Below are 18396 nucleotides of genomic sequence, written 5' to 3' on the forward strand. Positions count from 1 at the left end.
TCGCCTTCCGTATAATGCCTCATATGAAGCCATCTGAATGCTCGACTGGTAGCTATTATTATAAGCAAACCCCGCAAGTGGCAAGAAATGATCCCAAGAACCTCCAAAGTCTATAACACAAGCGCGAAGCATATCTTCCAATATCTGAATAGTGCACTCTGACTGTCCGTCTGTCTGTGGATGAAATGTTGTACTCAACTCCACCCGCGTGCCTAACTTACGCTGTACAACCCTCTAGAAATGTGAGGTAAATTGTGTACCTTGATCTGAAATAATAGACACGGGCACACCGTGAAGGCGGACAATCTCATGAATGTAAATTTCAGCTAACCTCTCTGAAGAATAGATAACTGCCACTGGAATGAAATGGGCTAACTTGGTTAACCTGTCCACAATGACCCAAACTGCGTCAAATTTTTTCTGAGTCTGTGGGAGACCAACAACAAAATCCATAGTGATACGCTCCCACTTCCACTCAGGAATTTCTAACTTCTGAAGCAAACCACCAGGTCTCTGATGCTCGTACTTAACTTGCTGACAATTCAGACACCGAGCTACATGTACAACTATATCCTTTTTCATTCTCCTCCACCAATAATGTTGCCGCAAATCTTGATACAATTTAGCAGTACCTGGATGAATATAATACATGGAACTGTGTGCTTCTTCAAGAATTAATTCATGAAGCCCATCCACATTAGGCACACAAATACGGCTCTGCATTCGCAGAATCCCATCTTCCCCCAGAGCAACCTGTTTGGCATCACCGTGCCGCACTGTGTCCTGAAGGACAAGTAAGTGAGGATCATCATACTGCCTCTCTCTAATGCGCTCATATAAAGAAGACCGAGCGACTGTACAAGCTAGAACCCGATTGGTTCTGAAACATCTAACCTCACAAACTGATTAGCCAAAGTCTGAACATCTACAGCTAATGGCCTCTCACCAACCGGAATATACGCAAGACTGCCCATACTCATAGTCTTTCTACTCAAAGCATCGGCCACCACATTGGCCTTTCCGGGGTGATAAAAAATGGTGATATCATAGTCTTTCAACAACTCCAACCATCTTCTCTGCCTCAAACTAAGATCTTTTTGTTTGAACAGATACTGAAGGCTACAATGATCAGTAAATACCTCACACGAGACACCGTAGAGGTAATGCCTCTAAATCTTCAGTGCATGAACAATGGCCGCCAATTCTAAGTCATGAACAGGATAATTCTTCTCGTGCACTTTCAACTGCCGCGATGCATATGCATTTATCTTGCCATCTTGCATTAATACTGCACCAAGCCCAATGTGAGATGCGTCACAATATACCCGTATACGATCCTGAGCCTGTGGGTAATACCAATACTGGCGTCGTAGTCAAAGTGGTCTTGAGCTTCTGAAAGCTCAACTCACACTCATCTGACCATCTGAATGGAACACCCTTCTGGGTTAGTTTGGTCAATGTGCTTGCTATAGATGAAAACCCTTCCACGAACCGACGATAATAACCTGCCAAACCGAGGAAACTCCGGATCTCTATAACCGAAGTAGGTCTAGGCCAATTCTGAACAGCCTCAATCTTCTTAGGATCCACCTTTATGCCTTCTGCCGATACAACATGTCCCAAAAAGGCAACTGAGTCTAACCAAAACTCATATTTTGAAAATTTGGCATATAATTGATTATTCTTCAAGGTGTGAAGCACACTTCTAAGATGCTGCTCATGCTCCTCTCGACTGCTGGAGTAAATCAAGATATCATCAATGAATACAACCACAAAAGAATCCAAATAAGGCTTGAATACTCGATTCATCAAATCCATAAATGCTGCTAGAGCATTTGTCAACCCAAATGACATCACTAGGAACTCGTAATGCCCATACCGAGTCCGAAAAGCTGTCTTAGGGACATCAGATGCCCTAATCTTCAACTGATGGTAACCAGATCTTAAATCAATTTTCGAAAATACCTTGGTACCCTGAAGCTGATCAAATAAGTCATCAATTCTTGGCAGCGGATATTTGTTTTTGATAGTGGCCTTGTTCAACTGCCGATAGTCTATACACATCCGCATCGAGCCATCTTTATTCTTTACAAATAATACTGGTGCAACCCAAGGCGAGACACTGGGTCTAATGAATCCCTGATCAAGCAAGTTTTGTAACTGCTCTTTCAATTCTTTCAACTCTGGCGGGGCCATACGATATGGTGGAATAAAAATGGGTTGAGTGCCCGGAGCCAAATCAATACAGAAGTCAATATCTCTATCGGGTTGCATCCCCGGCAGATCTGCAGGAAATACTTCTAAAAATTCACGAACAACTGGCACTGAGTCCATATAAGGGACATCTGTACTGGGATTGCGAATATAAGCCAAATAGGCTAGATATCCTTTCTCTACCATACGCCGAGCTTTCATATAAGAAATAACCCTGCTGGCAGAATGGCCAGGAGTTCCTTTCCACTCTAATCGAGGTAGCCCCAGCATAGCTAGGGTCACTGTCTTGGCATGACAATCCAATATAGCATGATAAGGAGACAGCCAATCCATACCTAAGATGACATCAAAATCTACCATATCAAGAAGTAGAAGATCCACACTAGTTTCAAGATTACGAATAGTAACCACACACAAATGGTAGACATGATCTACTACCACAGAGTCTACCACCGGTGTTGATACACACACAGAAGCACTCAGAGAATCACAAGGCACAACCAAATATGAAGCAAAATAGGAGGACACATAGGAATAAGTAGATCCTGGATCAAATATAACTGAAGCATCTCTATGGCAAACTGGAATAATACCTGTGATCATAGCATCAGATGACTCGGCCTCAGGCCTAGCTGGAAAAGTATAAAATTGGGGCTGGGCCCCACCACTCTGAACTGCATCTTTGGGACGGCCTCTAACTGGCTGGCCTCTACCTCTAACGGTCTGACCTCCACCTCTAATGGCCTGACCTCCACCTCTAATGGCCTGACCTCAACCTCTAACTGGCTGAGCAGGCGGTGAAGTAACCAGTGCCGGTATGATGGCACGAGAATCTTGCCGAGATCTGTAACTCGCCAATCTAGGGCAATTCCTCCTAATGTGACAAATTTTCCCACACTCATAACACCCATCCTGATGTCGTGGCTGCTGAAGCTGAAGCTGACCCAGATGGGCCTTATAACCACTGTAGTAACTCTAGAGTGGTGGTGCACTGATATGAGCTGAATGTGCACTGAATACTGGCTGCCCAGAGTAAGGCATAATAGGACCGTGACTCCCTGAATCACCGGGAGATACATGAAGTGCTGAATGAAACGGTCTGGAAGGATGACCCCTACCAAAATTACCCCTGCCTCCAGATGAGGCACCACTGTAACCACCAAACTGACGATGCCTCTTATCGGACCTCTGCCCTCTTTCCTGTGCAAGAACCATCTCGATCCTCCTTGCGACATTAGCAGCCGCCTGAAAAGAAATCTCACTTCCGGTCTCCTTGGCCATCTGAAGTCTGATAGGGTGAGTGAGTCCCTCAATGAACCTCCTCACTCCCTCTCCCTCCGTAGGTAGTAAAACGAGAGCATGACGGGCCAAATCCACAAAACGAGACTCATACTGAGTAACAGTCATACTGCCCTGCTGTAGACGCTCAAATTGCTTACGGAATTCCTCTCTCGGTGTGATAGGGAGGAACTTCTCCAGAAATAGCTGAGAGAATTGCTCCCAGGTAAGTGCAGGTGATCCAACTGGTCGGGTCAATGTGTAATCTCTCCACTACCTCTTGGCGGAACCCGTCATCTGGAATACAGCAAAATCAACTCCATTGGTCTCAACTATACCCATGTTTTGCAGCACCTCATGGCAGCGTTCAAGATAATCCTGTGGGTCCTCAGAAGGTGTACCACTGAAGTGAACTGGGAAGAGCTTAGTGAACTTATCCATTCTCAATAAGGCCTCAAAAGACATGGCGGGCCTATCACCGGTCTGTGCCGCAACAATTGGCTGAACTACCCCAACTGGCGGGGCTGCTGGAGCCTGATTCTGGGGAGACATCTGCTCTGGGGCGGGAGTAGTGGGAGTTTGTGCTCCTCCCCTAGCCTGTGAGACGGCTGGTGCCACTGGAAATGTACCATTCTGGGCCACACCATCCATAGGACTCACCAATGGGGCTAGAGCGTCCTGAAGCACCGGAGTGGCTATGAATCCTTCCGGGACCTGAACTGGTCCAACTGGTACATTCTGAACTGGGACCTCCTCCTGAAGGTCTATCTGAGGTTCTTCAACAGGTGCAGCTGCTCGATCTCTGGACTGAGCTCTACCTCGGCCTCTAGCACGACCTCGGCCTCGACCTCTACCCCTGGCCATAGTTGCCACCGGGGGTTCTGGTCCCTGTCCATCGGTAGAGGTATTACGTGTTCTCACCATCTGCGAGAGAATACGAGTAGAATGGTTCAATCATCGATGATAAAAATCGCACGACAGAATAAGAAAGAAGTGATATTGTTCCTAAACTTCATAGCCTCTGAGATATAAGTACAGACGTCTCCGTACCGATCCTTCATACTCTACTAAGCTTGCTCGTGACTCGTGAGACCTATGTAACCTAGTGCTCTGATACCAACTGTCACGACCCAAAATTCCCACCTCCGGACCGTGTTGGCGCCTAATATTTCACTTGCTAGGCAAGCCAACGTTAGAATAACATTATCCATTTTTTAAAAATAATTTTTAAATTTATTAATAACAAGGAAGCAAATGCGGAAGCAATTTTGAAATAATCCATAATAATAACGCTGTCTAAATACCATCCCAGAATTGATGTCACAAGTGCACGAGCTTCTAGAATAAATATAAATAAAGGTCTGAATAAAATAAAGCTGTCTGGAAATAAACACACAGCTAAAGTACAATAGACGGGGACTTCAGAACTGCGGACGCCATGCAGTTATACCTCAAGTCTCCTCTGATAGCTGAAATCCGAGCAAGTCTATGGTACGCCGCAGGGACCAACTCCAAAATCTGCACAAAAAGTGCAGAGTGTAGTATCAGTACAACCGACCCCATGTACTGGTAAGTGCTGAGCCTAACCTCGACGAAGTAGTGACGAGGCTAAGGCGGTTCACTTACATTAACCTGTACACAATATTAGTAATAACAATAATAATAGGAATAAATCAGGTAATTCATTTATAATAATTGAAGGCAACTCAGCAGTCATAACCAATTATCATTTCCATTATTTCTGTTGCAGCGTGCAACCCGCTCTCACAATATATCCACATTCAGTTCTGTTGCGGCGTGCAACCCTCTCCTCCAACATATTCATTTTAATCAAGTCTGTTGCGGCGTGCAACACGATCCTCCAATATTAACTTTTTAACAAGTCTGTTGCGGTGTGCAACCCGATCCTCCAATATTGACTTTTAATAAGTCTGTTGCGGCGTGCAACCCGATCCTCCAATATAGACTTTTAATAAGTCGGACCCGAGGTCAATAAATCCAATATCAGTAATTTCTTAGAAATCATTAAGCTTCAAGCTTATAATTTTTCATCAAAATTCCATATCCCGAGCTAGGGACCTCGGAATTCGATTACGGGCATATGCCAAAGTCTCAAATCATGATACGGACCTACCAGAATTTTTAAAATACTGATCCGGATCCCTTTACTCAAAATATTGACCAAAGTCAACTTAGTTGAGTTTTACAGCTCTATTTTCCATTTTAATCTATTTTTCACATAAAAAATTTTCGAAAAATTGTACGGACTGCGCACGCAAGTCGAGGAATGATAAATGGTGCTTTTCGATGTCTCAGAACATAGAATTACTTATTAAATTTAAAGATGATATTTTGGGTCATCACAATATGGTAGTTTGAATATTGTTTTGGTTGTGCTGCATTTTTAAGTGATTACTTTTCTGAAATTATTTATATGAACATGATTTGCAGTGCTGGAATTTTTTTGTGCCGAGGGACATAGATTATGTGTATTATGTAATAGTTTTTACAGTGATAGGCAATTGTTGGAACGACCCCATACAACTATATACCCTGTTAGTATACGGAATGAGCAAGTTGCTTTGCGAATATTTAGCTTGCAATGAGAGCATGTAATTTTCTCATACTTTTATTGCATAAAAATATTTTGGTACAATAGTATAGTCGCAGATAGTTATAGCAATATTCTAGAGCAATCATATACTCTGTTGGTATACATGTATACCATATTGGTATTATATGGTACTAAAAGTCTTTTTTGCTACTTATGCTTTTATTGCATTTTCCAATATTTTATTATCATTTCTATTCTAACTAGTATATATGGAGATCTGATGGCCGTAGATTATATTTTCTTGCTCCATAACTGGTTGTGTTACTGCTAATGGTAGAGTGTGTACTGATAGTTATAGGGAAGGAGATCAAGGTTTGTATGGCAATCACGTGTTGATTCTTAAAATCTGATTATGTAATTTATGGTGCTCAGCAACAGTCAATGTGATATTCACTGAATTAGATCAAGTGACAAATCATATTGTCTCAGTTTAATAATTGAATTTAAAAAATGAGAAAAAAAATAAAAGGTATATTATATAAGTTATATTAAAAAAAAGGTGAACAAATATTTACTATATCTGTTATTTTTTCTTATTGTATAAAAAAAAGAATAATAAAAAATAGTGAAATAGTAAATGCAATAAGATTATGAAGAGAAAAAGAATATAAAAAAATAAGTTAAATGAAATTAAAAAAGGAAAAAAGAAATAAATAAGAAGAAAACGAGAAAAAAAAAGGAGAAAAGAAACAAAAAAAGGAAAAAAAAGAAAAGAAGCATAGAAATAAAAAAGTATTGGAGAAAAAAGAGAAAATTCCCCACAAAAACTACTATGGGTAGGAAATGTAATTTGTTTGATGGGTAGAAAAATAAATGGGTAGGCAAGGGTAAATAGTTTTATTTTTGTGGGTAATTGTGTCATTCTCCCGAAAAGAAAAAACTATACTAAATGCCCACACAATCCAAAATAATTACCCGTAATTACCCATATGAAAGTTTGTTACAAAAACTACCTATTCGGCTAAAATATTTTACCCGGCCTACCTATCCCTTTTTCCCTTTTACTCCATTCCCTTTCCCCTTTAAAGTGAAAAGTCCCAGAGCTTTCTCATTTGATAGTCATTTTTCATGTAATCTCATCACTTTTCTGTCAAAATCCCATGCTTGCTCGGATTTGCATTTCGTTTATTTTTGCTTGAATTAAAATTTTACTGATTTTCTTAAAGTCTTCAAATCCACCATTCAAGGACCTTGAAACTCATATAATGATTTTGTTGAGTTTGTAATTGTTCTGATATGATATCGCCTGGAGTTTGTTTTGAAATGTTGATTAGGGGTTGTGGCTAAAGCTTGGGACAAGTTGATGGAGATTTTGCAGTGGAGTTGTAAAATTTTAGTTGAAATTAAGTTAAACTTGCGAAGGACACTAATTTGTACTGTATACCAAAATGGTATACCTATATATCAGTTTGGTATCATATAAGACAAAGCACCTTTTTGAAGTAACGAATTAGTCCTCTATTATACTATGTCAGTATGTGATATATACCATGTGGATAATATAGAGGATTGAGGAGTATTTTTAAGAAGAAGTGATTCAGTCCTCTATGATATCCTATCAGTATATAATATATACCAGATTGGTATCATCTTGACTGAATTTGGATTAAAGTTGAGTTGAACTGGAAAAGAAGAATTTGTGTTGCATACCAAAATAATATACTATATATAATTTTGGGTATACAGTTCTTTCCAGTGGAATATTGTTACAGTAGACTAACAAAACGATATACCGCTACGGTATCACAATATTTCAGCTGAAACTTGAATAAAACACATTTACCCAACATCATACCGCTACGGTATCACAATATACCGTAAGAGTATATAGTTATACTACAATAATATGATGTAATAGTATACATATGTACCGAAACAATATACTATAATAATATGCAATTTTTTAGCAAAATTTAAATTAAAACACTGTTACCTAACAATACCGCTACTATATCACAATATACTGTAAGAGTGTACTATAATAGAGTATATAGTTATACTGCCACAGTATACTATAATAGTATACATATATACTGAAACGATATGTGGGTAGGGTTGCATAATTAGATTATGTGACAACTTATATTATTTCAGTTTAATAATTAAATTTAAAAAAGAATTTAAACTCTTTGCGTACAATTGTATACCATGTTGGTATAGCTATATACTATACTGGTATCATATGTTAGCTGGAATATTTTTTGGTTGTATTAGCTGCATTTAATTGGTACACTATTTGATTTTTCTTTAGTAATAGTAGAATAGTACAATATCTTGATTTTTTTTAATTTTCCTTTATGCATGTGTATTATATAATCATTTTTATATTTTCTTTATGCATTTATTTTATATAATAGTATTATAGTACAATATCTTGAAATACATTCTTATATTAATATGTGGTACACTATTTTTTAATTTTTCTCTTTATGCATGTGTATTATGTAATAGTAGTATAGTCATATATAGTTGTCTGGAATTAATTAGTAGAACTGTATACCCTATTGGTATTATTATGTGTCATATTGGTATCATATGGTAGTTGGAATATTTTTTGGTTGTTTTAGCTGCATTTTAAAGTGAATTCTATTTTGAAATGATTTATATGATCATGTTTTACTGTGTTGGATTTTCTTGTACCTATGGACATAGATTTTGTATATTATGTAATAGTTTTTATAGTTATATGCAGTTGTTGGAACGACCACGTACAACTATATACCCTATTAGTATAGTTATATACTATATTGGTATCATATGCTAGTTGAATCATTTTTTGGTTGTATTATCTGCATTTAATTGGTACACTATTTGATTTGCTTTTAATAATAGTAATATAGTACAATATCTTGAAATACTTTATTATATTAATATGTGGTACACTATTTTTTTTAATTTTTCTCTTTATGCATGTGTGTTATGTAATAATAGTATAGTCATATAGTTTTCGGAAATTATCCAGTAAAGCCGTATACCATGTTGGTATAGTTATATGCTATATTGGTATCATATGGTAGTTTGAACATTTTTTTAATTGTTTTAGCTGTATTTTTAAGTGATTACTATATACCCTATAGTTATAGACAATTGTTGAAACGACCCCATACAACTATATACCCTGTTAGTATACAGAATGAGCAAGCTTTGCAAATATTTAGCTTGCAATGCGAGCATGTAATTTTCTCATACTTTTATTGCATAAAAATATTTTATTATAATAGTATAGTCGCAGATAGTTGTAGCAATATTCTAGAGCAATCATATACTCTGTTGGTATACATGTATACCATATTGGTATCATATGGTACTAAAAGTCTTTTTTGCTACTTATACTTTTATTGCATTTTCCAATATTTTATTATCATTTCTATTCTAACTAGTATATATGGAGATTTGGTGGTCGTAGATTATGTTTTCTTGCTCTATAATTGGTTGTGTTACTGCTAATGGTAGAGTGCGTACTGATATTTATAGGGAAGGAGATTAAGGTTTGGTGCTCATTAAATGATATTATTATGTAATTTATGGTGCTCATTAGCAGTCAATGTGATATTCAGTGAATTAGACCAAGTGACAAATGATATTATTTCAGTTTAATAATTGAATTTAAAAAATGAAAAAAAAGACAAAAGGTATATTATACTAGTTATATTAAAAAAAAAAGGTGAACAAAGATTTACTACATCAGTTATTTTTTCTTATTGTATAAAATAAAGAATAATAAAAAATAATGAAAACAGTAAATGCAATTAGATTATGAAGAGAAAAAGAATATAAAAAAAATAAGTTAAATGAAATTAGAAAAGGAAAAAGAAAAAAATAAGAAGAAAACGAGAAAAACGAAAAGGAGAAAAGAAAGAAAAAAGAAAAAAAAAAGAAAAAAAGAAAAAAAGTATAGAAATAAAAAAGTATTGGAGAAAAAAGAGAAAATTCCCCACAAAAACTACTATGGGTAGAAAATGTAATTAGTTTGATGGGTATAAAAATAAATGGGTAGACAAGAATAAATAATTTTATTTTTGTCGGTAACTGTGTCATTCTCCCTATCTTTTAAGCCAAACAAATGGTTTAGTTAGCAATAATCATCAGTTCACGAAATAAATTTAGAAACTGGCTGTTTTATTGTCCTAGCAAAAAGATACTATTAAGTCACAAAGGAGCACCTATTATACAACAAAACATCCCAACCTCCACTCTCTCTATACTTTATAAAAATATATGCGATATATATATATATATATATATATATATATATATATATATATATATTGACACGACCCAAAATCAACCGTCGTGATGGCGCCTATCGTGGAACTAGGCCAGCCTCAACTCAACAACCCAACACTATAACAACAATAAGTTTGAAAACGTTAACGGAAGCATTTAACATTAAAGAAAAACTGTTTGAAATATAAGAAACTCCCAAAGTGATATAATCCATCCCAAAACCAGGGTGTCACTGAGTACATGAGTGTCTAGATCAGAAATACAGTCTACTACAGTGTCTAGAGATATAAACTGAAAGTACGACAAAGATAAAGGAGAGTCAAGGCCCGGAAACGCAGTGGAACTATCTTGATAGTCTCCAAAACTCTAGGATCCTCAATCAGCAACCGCCGCTACGACCTGTATCGCCTGGATCTGCACACGAGGTGCAGGGAGTAGCGTGAGTATACCAACTCAGTAAGTAACAAGTCCAAACTTTGGACTGAAAGGTAGTGACGAACTCAACCTCAACAGGTATAACAGAAATAAATGTGCAGAAACGTAGGCATGCTTTCAAGTCAAATATACATCTCAAAACAGTAAAGGAAATACAGATCTAAACAGTGTAAGGTATACAACTCAGTTATCTCTACATGCCAATGCACAGACTGTATAAAATACACCATGTGCTCCACTCTCGAGTATTCAACCACTCGGTACTGTATATAATCCATCCCGGAACATATACAACACTGACTATAAATCACCAGTACCGAGGTAAAAGGGCAATCCAACCCTGTGGAGAAATCCATCTCCAGGTATCAAGTACTTCGGACAAATCCATGTCCAGGGAAATCCATCCCTCAATAATATCATCCGCGCTCACTTGGGGTGTGTTACAGACTCCGGAGGGGATCCTACAGCCCAAGCGCTAACATAATCATCAATATAACTACTGCGGCGTGTAGCCCGATCCCATAAATGTCACTCATAACCAGGCACTCGGCCTCACTCAGTCATCAACCTCTCCAGTCTCACCACGGGCTCATAATGTCATGAAAACAACTCGGAACAATGATATGATGAATTAATAAATAATTGAGTCCGAGATATGATATAAAAATGCATGATCATGACTGAGTATGGAATAGTAAATGAAACTAGTGAGATGACAGCAAGAACGGCCGCTAAGGGTCCAACCAATCCCGGCACAAAGCCTAAAAATGATATCTAGCACGATCTACAACTCAATTACTTTATCACTTGATGAAAACATGGATATCAACAGGATAGAGTCACTAAACGGTGCCATGGAATCACCCAGGTCACAATTTTCACGGTGCACGCCCGCACGCCCGTCACTTGGCATGTGCGTCACCTCAATACCAATCACATAGCATATAACTTGGGGTCTTGAACCCTCAGAATCAAGTTTGAAAATGTTACTTACCTCAAACCAAGCAAAGTCCTACTCCGGAATGCTCTTGCCTTTAAATTCGGCTTTCGAACGTCCCGAATCTAGCCACAAGTAATACAATACGATCAATATAGGCTAAAGGAATCAATTCCACAAGAAAAATACCAAATTATAGCCAAAATCCAAAAGCGGCTCAAAACCTGGCCCCCGGGCCCATGTCTCGGAATCCAACAAAAATCACAAAACCCGAAAGCCCATTCACTCACGAGTCTAGTCATACCAAATTTACCAAAATCCGACAATAAAATCCCTTTCAAAACCTCAAAATTCCATCTCAAGAACTCTTCCACTTTTTCCCCAATTGTTCACCCCAAATCACAATTTAGATGATAAAAATTAAGATATAATCATGGAATTTAACCAAAACCAAGTGAGAAACACTTACCCCAATCAACTCCACGAAAATCCCTTCAAGAATCGCCCAAATCCGTGATCTCTAGCTCAAAATATGAAAAATGAGCTCAAACCTTTGATTTTGAATTTAACACTGTCTGCCCAGATTTCCTTCTTCGCGAACGCGACATCCTCTCGCGTTCGCGTAGACCAACTTGACTGCCTCTCCACTTTACTCTTCGCGAATGCAACCACTACCTCGCAAACGCGTAGAACAAGGACCTGGGGTCCCCAACTGCCTCACTCCTCTTCGCGAACGCGACCCTGCTACCGCGTTCGCGATGCACACGCAGACCACACCTTCGCATTCACGTCCTCCCCTTCGCGAACGCGAAGAACAAAATCTCACCATTCAGAAAATACTCTTCGCGAATGCGAGGGCTCACTCGCGAACACGAAAGAGGAAACCAGAAGAATGCAGCAGCAGATATCAGCAATCTCACCAAGGCCAAAAATTATCCGTTAACCACTCGAAACTCACCCGAGACCCTCGGGACCTCAACCAAACATACCAACGCATCCCATAACATCATATGAACTTAGTCAAACTTTCAAATCACCTTCAATAACAATAAAAACACGAATTACACACGGATTTAAGCCTAATGAACTTAAAAATTTTTGAATTCCACAAACGACGCCGAAACCTACCAAATCACGTCCGAAGGACCTCAAATTTTGTACACAAGTCAGAAATGACACCACGAACCTACTCCAACTTTCGGAAATCCAATCCGACCCCGATATCAAAATTTTCACTGCCGGCCAAAATTGCCAAAATTCTAACTTTCGCCAATTCAAGCCTAATTCTACCACGGACCTCCAAATCACATTCCGGATGCGCTCCTAAGTCCGAAATTACCTAACAGAGCTAACAGAATCATCAAAATTCAAATCCGAGGTCGTTTACACATAAGTCAACTTCCGGTCAACTTTTCTAACTTAACCTTTTAATTAAGAGACTATGTGTCTCAATTCACTTCGAACCCAAACCAACTAACCCGGTATATCACAATATAGCTGAAGAACACAAAAAGAAGCAGAAATGGGAAAAATGGAGCTATAACTCTCGAAACGACCGGCCGGGTCGTTACATATATAGAATCCTTTTTTGTATTTGGCTCTATACTTTTAGTGAAAGGTTGGGTGGAGTTTAACTGCAATTCAATTAAGATAATGAAAGATAATTAATTACTTGAGTTCTTTCTATTCTTCTTTCTTTATTTCCTCTGAATGTCTACTTTTCGAGAAGAAAGAAACATAAGGGATGAAGAGTATTCCTAAAGTAAGGCCAAACACAGAAGAGGAAAAGAAACAAAGGGAATATAATCCAGAAAAGGTAAAGGAAAAAATTAAAAATTTCAGGAAAGCGCATAGAAAATCTTCCTTTTAATGGATAGAGTTAATTCGAATGTCTCAAGGATCTTTTTAAGCACTAAATCTTTCTTTTCCTCTTTAGCCAAATATATATTCATGAGAGACAGCATAAATGCAGTAATAAAGAGTCCTAACATGACAGATATAATAATCCCCACGGAAATATATGTGCACACTGTGTTGTCCTCAGAAATCAGCAACTAGAAAATGACACTGCACTGCAAAGCTCTTTTATAGTCTAGCTCGCACTCCAATTCTAGCTAATAGCAATAACTTCCTTTTGATCATTAATATAATTATTTAATACCACACTTAGCCCTTCATTTCTTTAAATTTACAAACTGCTCTCTTATTGCCTTTTCTCTCAACTTCAACAGGAAATTCACACATAACGAATTAATCAATCCATTTAAGACAAAGAAAAAGGAAAACAAAGGAAATTCTCACAGAAATTAAGTCTATGAAATTAACCACAAATGTCATGCTTGTGTAAAATTTCATTTTGGGCTGTCATGGACAGGATGTTGTTGATGATGATCCCCATCCTAGTCAAAGTTCAAGATCAAGCTCTTCTTCAATGGCTGAATCCCTCTTGCTGCTACCATAATCATGATTGTTATCATTACTAGTGTTAGATGTTAAAGGTTCACTTATGTTAAATGATGTGTTGATTGGAGAAGGCCTATTTATTAGGAAGCTTAAAGATGGAGGAGGGTAAGGAGACATCAAATTATTTGTGGGGAAGGGAGAGTTAGAGAGAAAAGTAGAGGGTAAATTATTATTCATACAAGATTTTGTTGATGTGGGATTGAAGACAGGACCATTAGGGTTAGGCAAGGAGTATAGAAGACAAAGTCCACCATTTGTAACAAATTCTTGAGTTGGACTTAGGAGGGTTGAATTAGCATTGTGGGAAGAAGTGTGGTTGCTATTGGAAGCTAGTGGTGGAGCTTGGTGGAGCCTAGCACGGTCGCGACGGTGCACATTCATCTGTCCACCTAGGGCTTGGGCTGACCGAAATTCTCTCCGACAAAAGGTGCAAGTATACGACCTTGGTGGCCAAGTGGTGCCCATGGCATTGCCCGTGTCTTCCTCAAATGCTCTTACTTCCCATGAGTTGTCGTCATCTTGAACTGTTATACGGGTTGATTATTTAGTGTTCCACATCCAATAACCAGTGACAGAGCTAGGGTCTAATGGTGGTTGTAGTGGCGACTGTTGTTGTTTTTGCTGTTCCTGAGATAGAATCGCAAGTTCAGCAGCCATGATACCAAATAATATTTAAAATGTAGGTGATAGAGTTATGATGTGGAACAAATGATGATAAAGGGTTAAATAGAGAATGGGCTCATGAGTGGGGAACATAAAGACAAAAAACCCTAGCTACACTGAAGATATCTACAAGGTTTCCTAGTATAGAGTTGGAATTTAGTACTTAAGACAAAGATTGACAATATAAAAAATTTGTGCAGTTGATTAGTGACTAATTCTTTGTAGAATACTTAGTCTTTAACGCCCTTAACATTTTTCAGGCATTCATGTCTATATCTAACTGGAAATCTTTTCTCTGCTTCCGGAAGAAATAAGTTCCCATCAAACGATAAAAGAAGGGAAGTTGATAGCAATATAAACATCCGAAGAAGCTATGCACACAAGCATTGGCAATGTTCCATTAGCATTTGTCGTGGACTGAGATCTGTACACATTTATGATGTGACTTGGTCTTGATTATTGGGACAAGAAACATAAGGGTTTGAGAAACAACTCACCTTGCTATGTTTGTGTACTGCCATTTAACTGTCATAATTAACTTCATTCTGGTTTTTACCAATTTTGCACTAAACAATTGAAATTAGTCAATTTCTTGTCAAACAAAGACAGACAACCAAAAATGAAAGAAGGAAAAAAAGAAAAAAAAAAACTAAGGCAGACAACATTTCTCCTTCTCTTGTTTCGCTACACTTCTTGAATTAATTCTTTGAAACTGTCAGTTATTGTGCAAGTTAGAGGTATAAATTCCTTATAAAGGTGTCGCTATAGTTATTAATTGCAGAGGAAGATATCTCATTAAGGCTCAATCTTTTACATTAATTTGAAGGTCAAATTAAAATCGGATGTCTGTAACATGCAAAAATGAGGGCCATCAAATTACGAAATTTTGACATGATTGGATGAGACTAAGATCTGGGTTCTTTTCAACCCTGCAGATGTATAATACAGTGTGTTTAAACAAAAAAAAATGTTTTTGTGGTCAAATAAAATAAAAGAATAATTTGGGTTTCTAACAATCAATTTTACTTCACTTTTCCAAATATAGAGGGATAACAATAATAGAAAATAAGACTGAGAGAATAAGGAAATAGAATTCTTATTGTTGATTGCCGCTTTCTTCCGATAGGAAAGAATTAGATCTTCCAACAGCAGAGAATAATAAGAATATTGACAATTGATATTATAACTTTGCAGTTTTCTCGATGGAATACTAGATATGAAAAGGAGATTTATATAATGGTATAGTTCATAACCACTTACCCTATTTAGTTCTCCTGCCAGTTACTAGTATTTATTACATTAATTACTCATTACGTGGGTGATTTGTAACGGTTGAAGTAATAATAGCCAATCACACACAATTAGTGATTCAACTGATTTCTTTCTATATTTATGGTTATTAATGATCTTTCCATCTCCGCGGCTTCCAATGACCTTAATTATCGGCCCCACACCTACTTTCTCTTTTTAGCTAACATGCACGGTATCTTCATAGATGATCTCATAGGTGTTATTCATATCTTCTCTGTACATCAATCTTCTTTATTACTTCGACTCCCATGCCACCTGTTATCATAATATTGGTCCACGTTGTGAGCTTATTTTTTACTAATACAGATAGTCCCCCTACTTTCTGAATATTCACAACTGAATATTTGGGAAGTGGAGAGTTTATTCATAGCGAGAATATTTTTCCGCCTCTTCCCGAGATCATTATGATGCGCATCAGAAGTGAAGAGACCTATGTCCCTTCCATTTAATGCTCGAGACCCGTGTCTTATTATGGCTGGCTCTGCGATTTGCAGCGATTTCTTTAGGCTCATACGGTTTTATGTCATGACCCGAAATCCCAACTGCGGCCCGTGATGATGCCTAACACCGAATTCAAGACAAGCCAACACAACAGATGATACAAAATAGAAAAAAACAATAAATGTTTGATAACTAGTCAATAGCATAATATAAACCACCTCAAGATCTGGTGTCATAAGTATATGAGCGTCTAGATCCAGCTAAATACAAGGTTTCAAAAGAAATATAACACTGTCCGAAAAATAATGGAAACAATACAGTAGGTATAGGAAAGTTACTCTAGGGCCTGCGAACTGCGAACGAGATACAACTCTACCTCAAATCACTTACTAGTATCCGCTAAGTGCCTTTCGGAACTCCGCTGGTACCAATATTAAAATTTGCACAAGAAGTGCAGAAGTATAGTATGAGTAGAACCAATCCAGTATATTCAGTAAGTGTCGAGCCTAATTCCGACGAGGTAGTGACGAGGCTAAGACAAGACACTGACTAAAATATGTGCATATATATATATATATATATATATATATATATATATATATATATATATATATATATATATATATATAAAGCAACAAAAATAACAAGTAAAGCATTAAAAACAATAACCGGGTGGGGGGATATAAAAGGGGCAATAACAGGAACAATAAGTACAGAATTACCAAGTATGTCTCTTTCCGAAATAAGCCACAAAACGGTCAAGTTGAACACGCAATTCAAGTATCGAGTAAAAGCAATGAAATCATCAAATTGCACGGCATCACCCTTCATGATTTTTACTCTCATTGTCACCATATAATATAAATACAATTTTACGGCATCACCCTTCGTGCTTTTACTCTCATCCTCACCGTATAATATAAAAAAGCATGTTCACGACATCACCCTTCATGCTTTTATTCTCATTATCACATGATAATGATAATAAATCAATCAAGTACACGGAATCACCCTTCGTGCTTTAATCCTCACATTCACTCAATCAATAATAACAATATGCAAATACGGCATGGAAATACCCTTCGTGCTTTTTACTCTTCTTCACCAAACAATAATAATAATTCAAAATATCAAGCAGAGTGGAAGCAAATTTCAACTTCAACCGTGGACTAGAATAAGCAATTTCAACTTCAAACATCACTATAACTTCAAAATAAGCAATAAATACGGAAGCGAACAATTAAAGAGTAACAATCTAACTAAGACATGGAAGGCATATTAAATAAAACAACACAATACAATAAGAAATTTTTCACCCACATGCTTTAACCCATGAAGACACATATATACTCGTTACCTTGCATATACACCGTCCCCCCCACATAATTCACGTAGCAAATAGACCAACAAGTCTTAATTCTCTCAACTCAAAATTAACCACGATACTTACCTCACTCCTCAATCAAATCAACAATCAATCACAGCTTTGCCTTTCGAACAAGCATCCAATCCAACCGAATCTAGCCAATTATCGATCAAACAATTCAAAATAAGCTTTAGAAACTACTCATGAATGAAAAAGGTTCAATTTTGATCATTTTTAAAAAGTCAACCCCCGACTTGCTTGGTCAAAATCCGAAATTCGGACCAAATCACGATTACCCATTCACCCTCGAGACTTGTTATGTGATTTGTTTTGAAATCTGACCTCATTTCGAGGTCTAAATCTCAATTTCACAAAATGCCTAAATTCTACTCAAAATCCCTAATTTCTACTATGGAATTCATAGATTTGATATTAAAATTCATGGAA

At 37.4% G+C, this 18396-nt stretch overlaps 1 long non-coding RNA gene across 1 annotated transcript; it reads right to left on the bottom strand.

Moving 5' to 3' along the window:
• Nucleotides 1-10466: 10466 nt before the first annotated feature.
• Nucleotides 10467-16088, bottom strand: LOC138896860 (uncharacterized). The gene is made up of 2 exons (XR_011410317.1): nucleotides 11763-16088; nucleotides 10467-10747 (listed from the first exon to the last, which is right to left on the bottom strand). It is a non-coding gene; the product is annotated as an uncharacterized lncRNA (long non-coding RNA).
• Between the last annotated feature and the right edge of the window lie 2308 nt (nucleotides 16089-18396).

Source organism: Nicotiana tomentosiformis, chromosome 8, assembly GCF_000390325.3.
Source record: "Nicotiana tomentosiformis chromosome 8, ASM39032v3, whole genome shotgun sequence".
Lineage (NCBI taxonomy): Eukaryota > Viridiplantae > Streptophyta > Magnoliopsida > Solanales > Solanaceae > Nicotiana > Nicotiana tomentosiformis.